This window comes from Salvelinus alpinus, chromosome 14, assembly GCF_045679555.1.
Source record: "Salvelinus alpinus chromosome 14, SLU_Salpinus.1, whole genome shotgun sequence".
NCBI lineage: Eukaryota > Metazoa > Chordata > Actinopteri > Salmoniformes > Salmonidae > Salvelinus > Salvelinus alpinus.
This window is the reverse complement of record NC_092099.1, coordinates 22,940,342-22,958,697: the sequence shown is the minus strand read 5'-3', so window position 1 is coordinate 22,958,697 and position 18,356 is coordinate 22,940,342. Positions and strand designations below refer to the sequence as shown.

Here is an 18,356-nt window from a genome sequence, read left to right as displayed (position 1 = left end):
TTGGAATAATATCCAGCAGTGTACTTTGCCAGTGTTCATTTTCACATCTACATTTTGGTCATTTAGCAGATGTGCTTATCCAGAGAGACTTACAGGCAGTGCATTAAGGATCTCTACAGATCGGTGTCCCACCCACGGGACGGTTGAGCTAACATAGGCTAATGCGATTAGCATGAGGTTGTAAGTAACAAGAGCATTTCCCAGGACATAGACATATCTGATATTGGCAGAAATCTTAAACTAATCTAACTGCACTGTCCAATTTACAGTAGCTATTACAGTGAAATAATACCATGCTATTGTTTGAGGAGAGTGCACAATTATGAAATTGAAAAGTTATTAATAAACCAATTAGGCACATTTGGGCAGTCTTGATACAACATTTTGAACAGAAATACAATGGTTCATTGGATCAGTCTAAAAACTTTGCACATACACTGCTGCCATCTAGTGGCCAAAATCTAAATTGAACCTGGGCTGGAATAATACATTATGGCCTTTCTCTTGCGTTTCAAAGATGGTACAAAACAATACAAAAAAACGGTTGGTTTTCTCTTTGTATTATATTTTACCAGATCTAATGTGTTGTATTCTCCTACATTAATTTCACATTTCCACAAACTTCAAAGTGTTTCCTTTCAAATGGTATCAAGAATATGCATATACTTGCTTCTGGTCCTGAGCTACAGGCAGTTAGATTTGGGTATGTCATTTTAGGTGAAAATTTAAAAAAAGGGATGGATCCTTAGGAAGATAAACAAGAACATGTCACAGTAATAGCAAGTAAAAAGATTATGTTACCATTACCGAGAATATTGTTGTAGTTAAGCGAGCTACTTGCAAGTTTATATTTCTATAAGAAAAAACAAAATATATTCTAGTTAAACTGTTTCAAAATACATTCATTGTAATTCAAGCCAGTGAAATACAAATGATAAAATAGGTATTAAAACTATTGAAATATCTATATCAAATACATGTAACAGAAATACTGCCCATCGTTGGCACTAGCTGCCTGCACTGTAAATCTACAACGTTTACCACTGTGCTTCCAGTAATGCACTTTACTGTGTTTCAGTAAAGGTCCTGTAAATCTACTGTAAATTACTGTACATTTACAGTAACCTACTGGCTACTGCCCTGACAGTAATTTACAGTAAACATTACTGGAACATTTTTACAGTGTGTGGGTGGTGTTCTCCAGGTTTGTATGTGTGGGTTTAAAGACAGTGGCTCTGTATGTGTTGGGTGGTGCTCTGTAGATGGAGGAAGTGTTTGTGGGTGTTATACACTGTGTGGGAGGTTGATTAAAGGTGGCAGAGTGTGTGTATATGTGGGTGTTGGGTGGTGCCCCTGAGGTGTGTGTGTGACAACACGGAGACTGTTTTAAAGGAGCCTGCTAGTCTGCTTCTGCAGCCCAGCCCTGTCCCGTCCCTTCCCTTCCCCTCATTCTCCTTTCCTCCTCTCTTCCTTTTCCCCTTTCCTTCCTAGGAAAAAGGTGTCAGAGGAAATGCAGCTGATGGCGTCTCTCTTTCTCTTCTTCTTTTCTTCTCCCACTCTCTCTCTGACTCACTCTCACTTTTAGTGCCCCATTCCACCCATGGTTTCGCTCTCTTTCTAACTCACTCACTCACTCACTCACTCACTCACTCACTCACTCACTCACTCACTCACTCACTCACTCACTCACTCACTCACTCACTCACTCACTCACTCACTCACTCTCTCGTCTACCTATATGCACACTTCCCTCTCTGATCCCTTGTTTGGTCAAGCTCCTCTTCATATATCCTGTGAGTGGCCAAGTCAACATGAGTGTCACATCCTCCCACACAGACACACGCACAGCGGCACGAGCAGACGCCCTCATCCTGGACATTTGCAGGCGAAGCGTGTTCTTTTTAAACATTCCATTCTCCTCCACCACACCAAGCAGTGTTTCCTGCTCTCTCTCTCTCTCTGTCACACACACCCCTCCCTCCAACGGCTTCCTCTCGCTCTTCCTCCAGCCGCTCTCCCTGTTCGCACCCATACCTACCCCTCCTCACCCCACGCCTCCTTCAATACCTAACCTTCCCTTACCCCTCTCCACACCCTCCACACCCCACATTTAACCACCACTTCCCCCAGGACTGACGCCCTGCCTCTGGCCAGACTAGTGGACTCACGCCCCGGGTGTCTCCTGGAGAACCACATACTGTACCATTCTCAGCAGCTGGACAAAGAGCTGAGGTCAAGGGTTTCTATGCACAGTACATTGCACTGAGCAGTCATTTCAGGTTCCTGGAAAAGCACTATGAATCCATTGGGGGTAGTAAAGGTGGAGGAGAGGGCAGGGGATGGGAGAGATAGAGAGAGAGAGAGAGAGAGGAGGGACTCTTTTCACAGCTGTTCAGAGATGGAATGACACAGGGTCTACTTCCTGCAGCGCACGCCTGTCTCTCTCCGTCTCACTTCCTGTTTCCCTCAGGGGAATCCGGGAGCTGTGTGTGTGTGTGTGTCCCTAATTCAGGACCCCCTCCAGTGTCAGAGTGGTCTCTCCCTCCCTCAGACTTCCTGGTTGTCTTGAATTGTCCGCTGGCTCATGCCATTGCATGTGACCGAGGGGTCTGAGGACTGGACTTCTGGAACAGGCGCCACTTTGTGTCTGTCTGCATTCATGTTTTGTCTCTGATTACACAATGTTTTCCTCTACAATATAACTACGGTATTATTTTTGAAACAAAGCCACTTTACAGCACAGTACATTTAGTCTCATGTAATACAGGGTCGTGTTCATTAGGCACTAAACGGAAGAAAACGGACTGAAACAGGGAGGGACTACCTGGATTTGTCCAGTAACGCTAATTTTGATTTTCCATTGCAAAACGTTTTCCATCGTATGGCCTAATGACAGTGATGGAAAAAGTACATAATTGTCATACTTGAGTAAAAGTAAAGATACCTTAATAGTGAATGAGTCAAGTAAAAGTGAAAGTCACTCAGTAAAATACTACTTGAGTAAAAGTCTAAATGTATTTGGTTTTACATATACTAAAGTATCAAAAGTAAAATACTAAAATTGCTAAAATACGCTTAGTATCAAAAGTACAAGTAAAAATATAAATAATTTCACATTCCTTATATTAAACATATCAGACGGCACAATTTTCTTGCTTTTTTTATTTACGGATAGCCAGGGGCACACGACAACCTTCAGACATAATTAACAAACTAAGCATTTGTGTTTAGTGAATACGCCAGATCAGGTAGTAGGGATGACCAGGGATGTTCTCTTGATAAGTGCGTGAATTGGACCATTTTCCTGTCCTGCTAAGCATTCAAAATGTAATGAGTACTTTTGGGTGTCAGGGAAAATGTATGGAGTAAAAGTACATTATTTTCTTTAGAAATGTAGTGAAGTAAAAGTTGTCAAAAAAAATATATAGTAAAGTAAAGTACAGATACTCCAAAAAACGACTTAAGTAATACTTTAAAGTACTTTTACTTAAGTACTTTACACCTCCGCCTAATGAACACAGTCCAGGTCAGCGGTTTTTTATGTTTTGTTATTTGCCACACACATTGCAATTCACCAGAGAGACCACTAGGGGGCGTGTTTTGAGCCCAAGCCACTTTCTTTCTTACAGTCACATCCAGTATGACTAAAGCTGTGTTGGAGAAAGATCAGGACAACGCATCTGTCTGTTTCTCTGTTCTATTCCTCCCACCTTACTATGACTTATACACCATATGACCACTACTACAGATGATGACTAATGGTTGTGTGTGTTTGTGTGTGTGTGCGTGTATGACTGTAGGTATGTATATGTGTGTGTATGTGCATGCTCACTTTCATGTGTACGTGTTTGCGTGTGTGTGTGTAATACATCTAGTCAGTAGAGGACCATATGGGTATGCTGTACTGGGCTTTCTGTTCATTTTTTCCTGGAGAACACAGAGAACTCATATAGAAGGCAGGGTAAAGTCAATATGAGAGGATTCTGCCAAGAGTGTCTGAGCTGCAGCCAACTATCTGAGAGGAGAGGAGACAGAGAAAGCAGGGTGAGAAACCCTCTGCTGAACTTCATATGTACTGTATCTATGTTTTATAGATTTTAAAGAGTTTGTTTTAAAGAGTTTATTTCCAAAACGCCATATCCACCAATTTTTCACAGTTGTGTTTTTTGGCTTATGGGTACCTTCATGTGTGTGTAAAATATTACTGTTCTCAGATTTTTCATTAATAGATTTTTGTTGTTGTTACAAAACGCTATGTATCCATTGTTTAGCTGGAATGAAATGTTTGTATCCTGTATATTTGACTGTGATATGAGGTTGTCTCACCTAGCTAATTTAAGATTCATAAACTTAATCACTATGGATAAAAGCATCTGCTAAATTACTAAAATGTAAAACGTAAATTTTTTACATACAGGTCTAATATTACTGTTTTGAATCATCTTTAAAAAAATGCAATGTATCATTTGTACATTTCTTTATTAAACATGTATTTATTTGTTACATTTCACTGTGTAAAACATAGCAGTATACTTATTTCTCTGAGAGTGAGGTTGGATATATAGCATTTTGCAAAAAAAACATGATTATTTGTCTCTCTGAAATGAAACCAATAAGTGCTAGATGTTAAACAAATACATGTCTGTCATTGAACAACCCAATGTCATTCAACATTTCTTTAAACAATAAAAGCTAATTTACCAATATTTCAGAAAATGTATGTATTGCATTTTGGAATGAAACTATTCATATATTAACTTTTCAATGAGACTGAAACCAGGAGAAATGTATGAAACAGACGTTTAATGTTATAGACTTCAAAACAACAGATCAATCTTGAGCTAATCTTTACAAAATCCTAAGATTACAGTAACTGCATCAACGCAGCTCCAGCAGCAACTGTATTTAGATTGATCTGTGTGTGTGTGTGTGTGTGTGTGTGTGTGTTTGTGTTTGTGTGTGAATGTACCATACCTAAAAACACCCTCTCTATGCTGTGGGGCAGAGCTCTCTTCCCACCGACTCCCTCCGGCTCTCTCCTCTCTTTCTCTCTCTCTCACTCCTCTCCTCCCACTCACTCCCTCTCTCACTCAGCCCCAGCCTCTACCCTGATGTGGGAGTGAGCATATCCCAGTACGAGAGCCTCCAGTAGGGCACACATACAGTGAGCATGGACCAATGGGTCTGGCGCTTTGGATGGCTTCCTTCTCTCTCCCACACAGACACACACACACACACGCTTGTGCGTACACACACAAACACACAGTCTACCCACACGAGGAACCCACACTGAGATTGAGAGCTCCCTTTTAATGATGTCATGTGTCTTACATCTGAGGAGAGCAGAGGCAGGGGAAACATGGGGGTGTGTGTACTGTATGAATCACTCTGCCTTTTGGATTCAGTTTACATTCAGCCAAACCATACACTCTTAGAAAAAAAGGGTTCCAAAAGGGTTCTTCAGCTGTCCCCATAGGAGAATCCTTTTTGTTTCCAGGCAGAGCCCTTTTGGGTTCCAGGTTGAAACCTTTTGGGTTCCTTGTAGAACCCTCTGTAGAAAGGGCTTTACATGGAACCCAAAAGGGTTCTACCTGGAACCAAAAAGGGTTCTTCAAATGAAGAACCCTTTTAGGTTCTAGATACCGCCTTATTTCTAAGAGTATAACTACTCTTTTGTCCTTCTTGGTAGACATGTACTCACAGGAGCTACATCGCTCAGATAGCTCTTATTGCCAGAGCTAAATAGCATCCAGTCCCTCTCAAAATACATCAAGAGTCATGACTCATGATCTGATGATTAGACACACTGTAGGAGGTATTATGTTAAGCCAGAGGAAGAACAGAATGAAATATTGACAGAATGAAAGATTGAAAGAACAGAGAGAATGAAAGGACGATCCTCTGAATTATGGCTATATAATTGTAATAATTGTAAAATAACGATATAATCCTTTGACTGAATTAGACATTAAACATCCTTGACCCAAAACCCTAGAAATGGTGAGCTAATTCACTTAATAGATACATAAAGTCACAGACAAAGAGTCTGACTATAGTCAAAATGAACATATAGGGCAAGAGCTAGACTGGTACAGTACTTCCACGGATATCACCACTTCAGGACAATGGAAACTTAATAACAGGTATACAGTGCATTTGGAAAGTATTCAGACCCCTTGACATTTTTCACATTACAGCCTTATTCTAAAATTGATTAAATTAATGTTTTTCCTCATCAATCTACACACAAAACCCCATAACGACAAAGCGAACACCAGTTTTTAGATTTTTTTCTCTCATATGTATTAAAAATAAATAACAGAAATACCTTATTTACAAAAGTATTCAGACTCTGCTATGAGCTCGAAATTGAGCTCAGGTGCATCCTGTTTCCATTGATCACCCTTGAGATGTTTCTACAACTTGATTGGAGTCCACCTGTGGTAAATTCAATTGGATTTGGAAAGGACCACACCTGTCTATATAAGGTCCCACAGTTGACAGGGCTTGTCAAAAACCAAGCCATGAGGTCGAAGGAATTGTCCCTAGAGCTCCGAGACGGGATTGTGTTGAGGCACAGATCTGGGGAAGGATACCAAAAAATGTCTGCAGCATTGAAGGTCCCCAAGATTGCAATGGCCTCCATCATTCTTAAATGGAAGAAGTTTGGAACCACCAAGACTCCTCCTAGAGCCAATCCTCAGTAAAGGCACATGGCAGCACACTTGGAGTTTGCCAAAAGGCACCATAAAGGACTGTCAGACCATAAGAAACAAGATTCTCTTGTCAGATTAAACCAAGATTGAACTCTTTGGCCGGAATGCCAAGCGTCACGTCTGGAGGAAACCTGGCACCATCCCTACGGTGAAGCATGGGGATGGCAGCATCATGCTGTGGGGATGTTTTTCAGTGGCAGGGACTATTTAAGATCGAGGCAAAGATGAACGGAGCAAAGTACAGAGAGATCATTGATGAAAACCTGCTCCAGAGCGCTCAGGACCTCAGACTGGGGTGAAGGTTCATCTTCCAACAGGACAACGACTCTAAGCACACAACCAAGACAACGCAGGATTGGCTTGGGACAAGTCTCTGAATGTCCTTGAGTGGCCCAGCCAGAGCCCGGACTTGAACCCGATCTAACATCTCTGGAGAGACCTGAAAATAGCTGTGCAGTGACGCTCCCCATCAAACCTGACAGAGCTTGAGAGGATCTGCAGAGAAGAATGGGAGAAACACCCCAAATACAGGTGTGCCAAGCTTGTAGTGTCATACCCAAGAAGACTCGAGGCTGTAATTGCTGACAAAGGTGCTTCAACAAAGTACTGAGTAAACGGTCTGAATACCTATATAAATGTGATATTTCCGTTTTTTATTTTGAATACATTTGCAAAAATGTGTAAAAACCTGGTTTTGCTTTGTCATTGTATTGTATGTATTGTGTGTACATTGATGAGGGAAAAACATTTTTTTAAGCAATTTTAGAATAAGGCTGTAACGAAACATGTGGAAAAAGTCAAGAGGTTTCATTTGAAAGCCTACATCGGAGGGCCTGGACAAACAGAAAAATGTAATCCTCCATAAACTCTGTATAACAGCTAGAAAAAGACCAATTACCTGTAGAAGGATGTCTCCACCATGTCACCTTGACGATTTCAGGTTCTGATAGACAGGTTCTGAAAGAGAACATTATATGATATATTATATCCTAATTAGGTTCTCATTTTCACTAACTCTCAACAAACCAAAATCATGTAGGGGACAGAGAATAGGAACAAATAGCAATAATTTGACAGACCTTGAAACAGACTTGGTTATGTTCACAATCAATTGCATAATATATGCCTGTAGTGTGAAGTGCATTGGTATTCAGTCCGGCCAGATTGCTCATTAGAATATGTAACATTTGTGTGTGGGCAAATCTTGGCAGTCCCTATCGTTTCAGTTCCCCATCTAGCTCCAACAACAAGCAATATCCTCCAAGGAACAACCAAACCAGAACCCTAACCTCATCGTCTGTCCACTTATAAGAAGATACTCTGTTTCACGTGTCCCATTCACTATGCCTGAGCTTAACTGTCGCCGTTACAACTCTTCAATAAGTATTATATTCTATAAGTGGAGGCTATGTGTTTCATATTGGGTATGCCATCATGTGTCTTCGGTAACTGTAGCATATGAACACATAGTGTCTGGGACTTGAGACTGTTGTGTGTGTCTCACAAATGCCCCCTGTTGTATGACATCCATATTAACATCCATTTCAACTAAGATGGTAGAGGGTGTTTGCATGAAGCAGTGTTTGCATGAAACCATTTGTAACAAGTAACAAACCATTTGTAACAAGTCAAGTGTTAAGGCCATTTAACCATTGGTCCTATTGTGAATGCTTGCTTTGTTGCTTGAAAGGCTTTTTTCTTTGAATGAAATGTCACAAGGATATGCTGATGATAACTATTATTATTATTACTAGTAGAAATACTAAAGTCACCTGCATGTCAATCATATCACCACTGACATTAATGGAATCGAACATATTAATTTATTCCTGCCTTCTCTCACTCTCTTTCTCTTCCTCTCTCTTCCAATCTCTTTCTTCCTCGTCCTCTCCTTCTTTCTTTCTCTTGCTCTGTCTCTCTCTCTCAGTCACAGGGTCTCCCCCAGGGTAATCACATTCCAAAACACACACAAGAATGTCCTCCAGCAGCTCGCATACCACAAACGCACACACACACACACACACACACACACACACACACACACACACACACACACACACACACACACACACACACACACACACACACACACACACACACACACACACACACACACACACACACACACACACACACACACACACACACACACACACACACACACACACATCTAGCTTGACTTGCATACCACCCCTCCTCCCTCAACTTAAAGAAGGGAAAACACACACAGAGATCCTGTCTGCACCCAACCACACTCTCAGATCTCTTCTCTCGTTCTTCTTCTCTCTCACGCAAGCACTAACGCTCACGCTCACACACACACATACTCTTGCCAAAGCCAAGGCAGACCACACACTGTTGCAATGCCATGCTCACCAACATATTTGCCAATGCTTCTTTGGTCTTTGTCACACAATGCAAACTGTAGAATATGATAGCCTACATGTAGGTCTAACTGACGAAATAATGACACTTGTCTAAACATGAATCTAAAACCTAAAGTTGATGTTGATTACGAATGTGAAACAATTTTGCAAATAAAACAATAATATATCCATAGAATTAACATGTTATAAACAGTGTATTTTAGCATGTAAAGATGAGACGGCGAGTCCACAGCTGTTGCTTACTTTGTGGTTGTCTGTCTCCAGGGTCGAGGCTCCTTCCTCCGCTCCTTGCTGCTCCAAACACCGACAGCTGTGCAGCAGAGAGCCCATGGTTGCAGACACCTTCCGTGGGCTCGACACTCGTCAGTTATCTGCTACAAAAACAGGCGACACAAAAAAAATAAACATCACCTTAGGCTGAAAGGAGTTTCTCTAACAAACGAATACAGAAAGAAAATAACTGACTTTCTCAATCACGAATGCACTTCATGTAAATAACCCACCACTCATCTGCGATTTCCTCAAGTAATTTCCCCTCTACCCTTATCGCTGGCTAGCCGCGGGGCTTTTCTCCGTGTGCATACCGAATCAGTCGGAAATGCCACTGGGTTTACTGCTCCAGCGAAGGTAAAGGGGAGACATGCTATTCACCTCAGCTGGGCGGTATGATTGTCCCCCGCCCGCCCTGACACCGACCTCAATGACCAAACCCTTTCACCCGGGGCCGTCCCTGCCGCGACCCATGTGCGTGTAGTGACACGTAGGCTACGATTTCAGGAAAGTCCACTCTTATGCATAACACGATTTGACACAGAAATTAAGGCTGATGAAGTTTCATGGTTTCCAGAATAAATGACTAGCCTACATTTTTGCTGCTCTTAGTTTAGACACCAAATTGGGTTAATTGAATTAGACTGATAAATTGGTCTGGAGTAGATTTTGAATCCCATTACAGAATGCCATTCTAATGTCAATGAGGAGAGAGTTTAATACTGGCCCAAATCTCTCTCAATCTCATCCTCCAACTCTCCCAATCGTTCTCTCCTTCATCTTCTCTCTCCTTCACTGTTACAAATGGCTGTACATTTACAGCAAAACGAACAGTTAACCACTGTTATTCTATATTACAGTACAGTACCGTAAAGAGCAATGCATTATGGGGTCTCATAGGCATTTCTCTACACTGCTGTAAAATTTATTTTACAATACAATTTTACAGTAATGTACTGTATTACCTATTTTGCTGTATATTTACAGCAGCATTCTGTGAATTATGGTGCATTGTTGGACAATGTTGTGGGCGTTAACATATTTTGAGGCTTGTCTTGTAAGTGGCTATATTTGTTGCACCCATTAGTGAGACCATTAGTGACAACGCTGTACCTGTTGAACTGATATGGGGGATTAGTGCCTTAACATTTTCATTTATAAAGGGGATAAATCAGAATAGCAGCAGGTCTTAAAACTTTAATTGGGAGCATATTAAGCCATGTCGTTATGCCCTGTAATCACAGCCTGTTTGGAAACCTTTGTTAAGGCCTATAGAAGTGCAAGTGATTTAAAACACCAAATATCTAAAAAATATGCTGTAATATACAAAAACCCTGCAGCCAACCTGCTTGCTCTAATCCAATGTAATTACTGTAACATACTAAAATACCAACGTGATTACAGTAGCATTTACTTTCTCACAGTATAGTAGGCTGAATTGACAGTATTGTTTCATTGCTCTGCATTTTCCAGTAATTTATAGGAAGCTGGTGGCAAGTTACTCTGAATATTACAGTAATGTACTTTGCACTAGCCAGGGATGGGCAAAGATACATCACATTTTTTACACTACGAAGTTTTACATTAACACTCAAAATATAACACTTAAATCAGAGTACTTGTTACACTCGGTAGAGTGGGAATATGTGTTATCTGAGGTAGTGTTCAAATTAACTCTTTAAGTATTGATTTATCACTGCAAAATGTACTGTGCACCCTCCCTACACATCTGATGAATATCACAGGAAACCTGTTCAATCACCATCACTGCAAAATCATTCTGGCTATGGATACAGAGAACATCAACACATTAACATCAACACGCCAGAGGATAAACCCAGTGGACTTGGGGCTCTGCTGGGAGTTTACTTCATATTTTGATCTTTTACTTCTGGTTTGCCGCTAAAATCCCCAAAATGTAACCCAAAAGGTTATTTGAGGAACCATTAAAGAGGGTGGTTCAAAGAACTTATAGGGGTTCCCCCACAGTTTCAATTTGAAGAACCCCTAAAAAATCCTCCAGGAACATTTTATTTTAAGAGTGTACATCTATAGCCTACACTCTCCCCTTCACGCCTTCTCCATCTTTCATCATCTCTCCTCCATCTCTCCGTCATAGGTCCTCCATCCTTCCTCATCCATCATTCTCTATCTCTTCCTCCATCTCTGCATTCTCCATTGGGCAATAATGTTCATGTCTTTACAGTGGAGTTTAACAAGGTGCTTTACCATCATGAGACGAGATGAAACAACTGCAATGGGATTTCACCTACAGTATATTGGTCACTCTCTCTCTCTCTCTGATAGGATGATGGAGGGGGGTTGATCTGGTAAGGGGGTGTATATCAATTTACATACATTTCCCAAAACTGCCTTTGAACTATTTTTTTCTCACTGTCCCTTTCTCTTTTGTCACACTCTCAATTTCCCAAGTAAGAGTTTTCATCTGATGGTAATTTGGGAAATTCACAAATGTTGTCACTTGAGTAGTTATCATTTGAGAATTGATTCATATGTGACAGATGCATTGCATTCATATTGTGAAATTTCCTGAATAAATTAACACTTGTTTTCTCATCTGAATATCAAGTCAAATTCTGTGGTATTTGAAACTAGTATCATGTCATCTACTAGTCTTATGACTACAGTTATGACTACAGTTCCACCTGCTATAGCCCATAACATATCTGCCTTATTCCCTTCAGAAATCAATGGGTTCAAACATCAAGCCCTGTGCCAGTAATATTGGGAAAGGTGTGGTTGTACTTCAATGGACTGTGACATCAGGGTTAGGTCTATTGACCAGTCCTTTAGAAGTCATGTTGCGTGGAATTAACTGATACTGTTGGAATTAACTGATACTGTTGGAATTAACTGATACTGTTGGAATTCTGTTTCATAGAGGGTCTGGCAAACATGAAAAGTTGTGGAAATCACAGCCCAAATGCCATATTTAGAATGTTAAAATAATGGCATGGCGTGGCATTTCCTTTCCATGGCAATTTCCAACCATCCACTAAGGCAGGAGGGTCCAATATTTTTGGGGGAGTGGGGACAAACTCAACATACTTTAAAATGACTAAAACCAAATCGAAACTGTGTAGAAATGTTGATGGACCTATATTCTTGACGGTGTCCAACTCACTTATAATCATCGAAATGAAAGCTAGACAGTCAGTGATGTAATGTTTTAACCCTATCCCTAACCTTAACTAGTCGGAATTAGTGCCTAAACCTATAGACATGTTTCGATACTTTGGCGACTAATAAGTATTTTTTAAGTATTCTTTAGGCTGAAATTGTCAATGTGTGGTTCATACATGCATATTCTATGAGCAGAATTACGGTCTTACCTCAATTAGCCACAAAATCTCTATTTTGAAAGTGACTGTTTTCTGGAAGCTGTGCTGTGCCATTCTCCCTACATTTCCCCCCACATGGGCCAGCCACCTAGCGATTCGAGTTCCAGCCAATGAGATTCAGCCCTTTGCCATTTGAGTGACAGCTAGCAAGAATCACACACAGCAGAGCAAGAGAGAGAGCAATGACATGGTGTACATATCTGCACATATGTGATGTAGTACGTCATTTTCGGGGACCACTTTTGGCTCGTGGGTGCTACTTTCAGTACTACAGGCTAAAAAGTATACAAAAGTACCGGAGAATCCCTTTAAGTTTGGTTTAATTTTCGCACAGTTTGACTGACAGCTAACATATAGCAAAATACACAGTAATTAAAAGGGCAACACATGCCATAAATCATGCATTGGAGATAATGGTCGATTTGAGTAAATGTTCTAATTCTCCAGGTGTATTTCAAGTCAGATATTAATAAAAATGTGTAAAGGTAGTCGACACATGTGTGCATCTGTCCTAGAGAGGGTATTACCATTCAGGACAAAGTGTGCTACTGTCCTCCAGTTGAACAGAAGACCAGTAGTTAATTACGGTAATGTATGTGGTGGGAGCTGGGTGCATTATTCACTTCAATCCCTGTTTTTTACCTGTGAATGTAGGTCCCCCATCACACTCTCTCTCTCTCTCTCTCTCTCTCTCTCTCTCTCTCTCTCTCTCTCTCTCTCTCTCTCTCTCTCTCTCTCTCTCTCTCTCTCTCTCTCTCTCTCTCTCTCTCTCTCTCTCTCTCTCTCTCTCTCTCTCTCTCTCTCTCTCTCTCTCTCTCTCTCTCTCTCTCTCTCTCTCTCTCTCTCTCTCTCTCTCTCTCTCTCTCTCTCTCTCTCTCTCTCTCTCTCTCTGACACAATTTGTCAGTCTAACACAGAAAAACGCAACATGACCAGTCTCTCGTCATCTCTTATCCCAGACCATTGTCCCTCTAACACCAGAGCTGCATCTCTTTATGTGTGTGTAATAATAATTATCTATTCAAATATCTTTTAGGAGTATTTTGTGGAGGGTGCACACACCAGTGAAAGAGTACCCCCATTCTCCCTAGTAAGTGGTTCGTTCTAAGGTGCACCACGGATATGCTAGGCAGTAAGCTATACTCTAGTGCAGGGTTTCCCAAACTTGGTCCTGGGGCGCCCGTTGGGTGCACTTTTTGGTTTTTGCCCTAGCACTACGCAGCTGATTCAAATAACCAACTCCTCATCAAGCATTGATTATTTGAATCAGCTGTGTAGTACTAGGGCAAAAGCTAAAACGTGCACCCAGGCGGGGCTCCAGGACCAAGTTTGGGAAACCCTGCTCTGGTGTGTGCCGTCAGTGGAGGAGGAGAGAGAGTGTTGAGTGACATAAACAGCGTTTTAATTGATTTTAGCTGCCGGTGATGGGCAGGACTTGCAGGAGGTATGTTTGTAAATTAATTTGATCAAGCTATGTAGCCTATTGATTCCTTCTTGATAATTAAATAAAATGAAAATGTTTTGTTGTTTTTCTGTAATACCAGCCACTTAGCAATTTTATTAAGTTGGCTTTAGCTAGCCAGCTAGATAGGTTCCCAATCGCCCAAGCCATTTCAGGCTATCAATCAAGTTTGAGTAGCTTGTATAACTATATTAGCTGACATGCCTGCTGGCAAGGTTACTAGACTTCAGAAAATACAAATTCTTGGGTTATGGTACTATTAACACATTGCTTATTTGACTATTTCCCAGAGTGCTTTGCCTTTCGGGTGAATTTTAGAGTTACAATCCATGACTGTTTTTGTTATTGACAGAGACATGATTGTTGCGTGCATCCATTTTCTGACCCATGGACTTCACCAAGTGCAATCATTTAAAGTGATATGCTTAGATAGCCTGTGAAGGAAAAATTTAACATTTTTTTTTTTTTTTACATAGAACGTGGCATAATGATTATGGCTCTAGATTGCAGGAAAAAATGCCAGGGGCATCTTCACGTACTTTGTGCCCACTATAAAATAATGGGAGCATAACGCCCCTGTGTGTGAGTCTGTGTAATGTTCATTCCTGTGTGTGTATATATATGTATGTGTGAGTGAGTGAGCAAGTGCGTGTGTATGTTCCCTTCCTGATTCCCATGGATCTGTTAATGCCTTTTAAATGTCCCCCTGGCTTTTGTCCTCACGTTTCAGCTGAAATTACCCACATTCATCCCCCCATTCAGAAGCTGTGTGTTAAAGAACTCTGTAATGCACTTTGCTTGACAGACGGCTGGGCTGGGCGTGTAGTGCGTGGATGTGGGCGGGAGGGTGCCTGTCTGTGCATGTGAGTGTGTGGGTGGTTACGTGGGTGTTGGGGTGAGTGGGTGCATTGCTCTCAGTGACTGAGTGCACATGTGACTGTAAGTGCATGTGTGGGTGTAAGTCTGTGTGTGTGAGTGTATAGAAAAGGTGAACAGTACGTATGTACAAGGCATAGGTATTTGTCTTTCAGAAACTGAGCATATACCTTTGTTTAACGGTTTAAAACAATTCTGAAACAAATTCGCAGACACATTCTCTCCTCCTTACCCTAACACACCCTCACTAACCCACAGGCATGCACGCACGCACACAGTTTCACACTCAGCATCAGCCGTTTGTCTGATCTAGTCCCCTCTTTGCTTTGTGAGCGTCCCGCTGCGATAAAATAAACACAAATAGGTGATAATCACATTCCTCACATAGCTCTCCCCCCGGAGGGAAGTTTCGGCTGGTTCTCCACAAGAGGAGGGGTGTGTGTGTGTGTGCATGTGTGTTGTGCCTGTGAGCGTAGTTTGTGTGTGTGTGTGTGTGTGTGTGTTATTCCTCTGTTCTCTTGCGGCCCCACAGAGAAAGAAAGAGTTAGGGAACAAAGAGATATGGGGCCACGTCTCACACATTCCACAATAGTACCACCAGTACAAAACTTCAGCGCAGATATACTCCCAGTAAAACACAGATATACTCCCAGTACAAACCAATAAAACACACATATGGTCCCAGTACAAACCAATAAAACACAGATATACTCTCAGTACAAACCAGTAAAGCAAAGATATACTCACAGTACAAACCAGTAAAACAAAGATATACTCACAGTACAAACCAGTAAAACAAAGATATACTCACAGTACAAACCAGTAAAACAAAGATATACTGCTAGTACAATACCATATACATCCAGTTCAGCACCGAAATCTTGAAAACGGCAGGATCCATGCCCTCAGAATTATTTTTGTTTTTTCAATGCGATATGTGCAGATAAATCTCACCGTATATTACATCTGTGCAATTATATATTTCTAATATACTCCCATTATGCACAAATCTCCCGTGAAGAATATACATAATATATATTCCAAATGTGGGTATACATTGAGGGAAGAGGGAGTGGAGTTTGAACTTTGGATACGATAGCGCGTAATGTTCACAAGTCAACAGTACTAATAAAATAAACGGATAAAAATGAAAATTGTTTACCTTTCTAATGGCACCCACGGGGCACAGAGATGCAGATAGATAGAGAGAGACAGGGACAGAGAAACAGACATAAAGACAGAGAGAAATAGAGTGGCAGGGAGAAACAGACGTGTACAGGGACAGAAAGGAGTTGGAGTTGTTCTTACCTGAGCACATGGTCCACATGCTGCAGAGCACACTTCACTTCCTCCGTCAGCATGCTTTGTCTCTGCTCCCTCCGCTGGCTTGTCTCTTCCCCCTCTCTCTCTCTCTCTCTCTCTCTCTCTCTCTCTCTCTCTCTCTCTCTCTCTCTCTCTCTCTCTCTCTCTCTCTCTCTCTCTCTCTCTCTCTCTCTCTCTCTCTCTCTCTCTCTCTCTCTCTCTCTCTCTCTCTCTCTCTCTCTCTCTCTCTCTCTCTCTCTCTCTCTCTCTCTCTCTCTCTCTCTCTTTCTTTCCAGTGAGGTTGTCTCTCGTAGTGAGAATGATCCATGAAGGAGCTGCTGCCAGTCTTAACAACAACACCGCCTCTCTCTCCACCCCCGAGCCTCATGGTGTGTGTGCTTGTGTGTGTGTGTGTGTGTCTATATATATATATATATATATATATATATATATATATATATATATATATATATATATATATGTGTGCACACAACATGAGGCTGTGTGAGTGGCGGTTTCCAGTCAACCCCCACACACAGCCCACCTTACACATACACACACTGTCATAAACACAACAGAATTTTTCTGTCTGTCATTCATTGTCAATTCCAGTGTCTCATCTATATTTTGCAGGCCATCTTCAACTCTGCAAAATATGTCTTGGAATATAGAGAGAAAGAGAGAGCTGTCTTAGTTGACAGGGATGCCAGGATGTATCCATGCCATTTATGTAGAAATCCATGCCATTTAAAAGAAAACGTAGAATCCATCCCTCAACCATGCACTGTGAAAGGTGTGCTGTCTGAGGGACATGCAGTACCTCGTCAATTAGCAACTAAATGCTTTCCTACGGAGGATACAAGGACGAAGAGATAACATATATGCCTGTTGACGTTGTAATCAGAAATTCCAAACGGCTTTTTGCTGGGGAACAGCAACCCAAACCAGGGTGTAGTCAAAGGGAATGAATGTTGTCCATAACCTGCCCGTTGTCTTTTCCACCACTCCCAAATATTATCCCATGTTTCCATAGTGCTCCATAATATTATGGAAGGGAAGTGTGTGGGATCTCAGGGTTTTGCAGCTTGTGAGGCAGTGGTTGTCACAGAGTCACTGTGCAGATCCTCTTTCTACAGTAGGCTGGTCATAATGATGTCCCACCGTTTGGCAGGGGACCTCATAAAAATGTCATTTTCTGGTTGAAGAGAAGTCAGATAACCAGATTACATTCAGCTAAATACATATTTTTAATGACAACATCAAGTCACCTGAGAAAGACTTCATATTTTGGTTATCTGGTCAGATTACGACCAGGTAAAAATATATATTTTGGGGCTTCTTAAAAACATCCATTCACAACCAGTATACAACTTAACCATGACTAGGGCTGTTGCGGTGACCGTATTACCTCCACACCGGTGGTCACTAATCATGAAGTCAGTCAAATTACATGTGACCGTTTAGTCACGGTGATTAGGCTTCTCCAAGCTCCGATGCTGCTGATGGTCATTAGTAGCCTACCAAACTTGCTGACTGCCTGGTACTCAGTCCCTCTAATCACTCTGACATCAATGCAAATGTTTTCGAAAATCTAATCAAACACTTCATGAGAGCCCACAAGCTCATGTTGTGCAATATTTCAATAGGCTATGCAATTGCGCGAGAAAACATAGTGATTGCCTCTACTAAAAGGAGAATCAGCTTTCTATAGGCTAGGCCTACTATATTTATTTTTAAACTTTCCTAATATTAAGCACATTGCTTGTATTTACAACAGGAGTATAGCTTATCTGTCTGGTCATGAAAATGAACCACGGGAAAAAGCGTCCTCCATTCGCTATTTAAGTGCATAAATGACATGTGTATTTTTTCCCGCTGACCCTTTTTTGATGTAGGTGCATGATAATGGTCCATTCTAAATCAAAACAAATGGCACACATATATTATTTAGTATATGTAAAGATTAAACCAAGAGTAGTCTG

At 41.3% G+C, this 18,356-nt stretch overlaps 1 long non-coding RNA gene across 1 annotated transcript in view; it reads right to left on the bottom strand.

Moving 5' to 3' along the window:
• Nucleotides 1–11,082, bottom strand: part of LOC139539168 (uncharacterized) — a 29,407-nt gene extending 18,325 nt beyond the window's left edge. The window contains exons 1-3 of the long non-coding RNA XR_011667881.1: nt 9,607–11,082; nt 9,347–9,477; nt 7,615–7,673 (exon numbers count right to left, since the gene is read on the bottom strand). This is a non-coding gene — a long non-coding RNA (uncharacterized lncRNA). The remainder of the gene's footprint in view (nt 1–7,614; nt 7,674–9,346; nt 9,478–9,606) is intronic.
• Nucleotides 11,083–18,356: the final 7,274 nt, after the last annotated feature.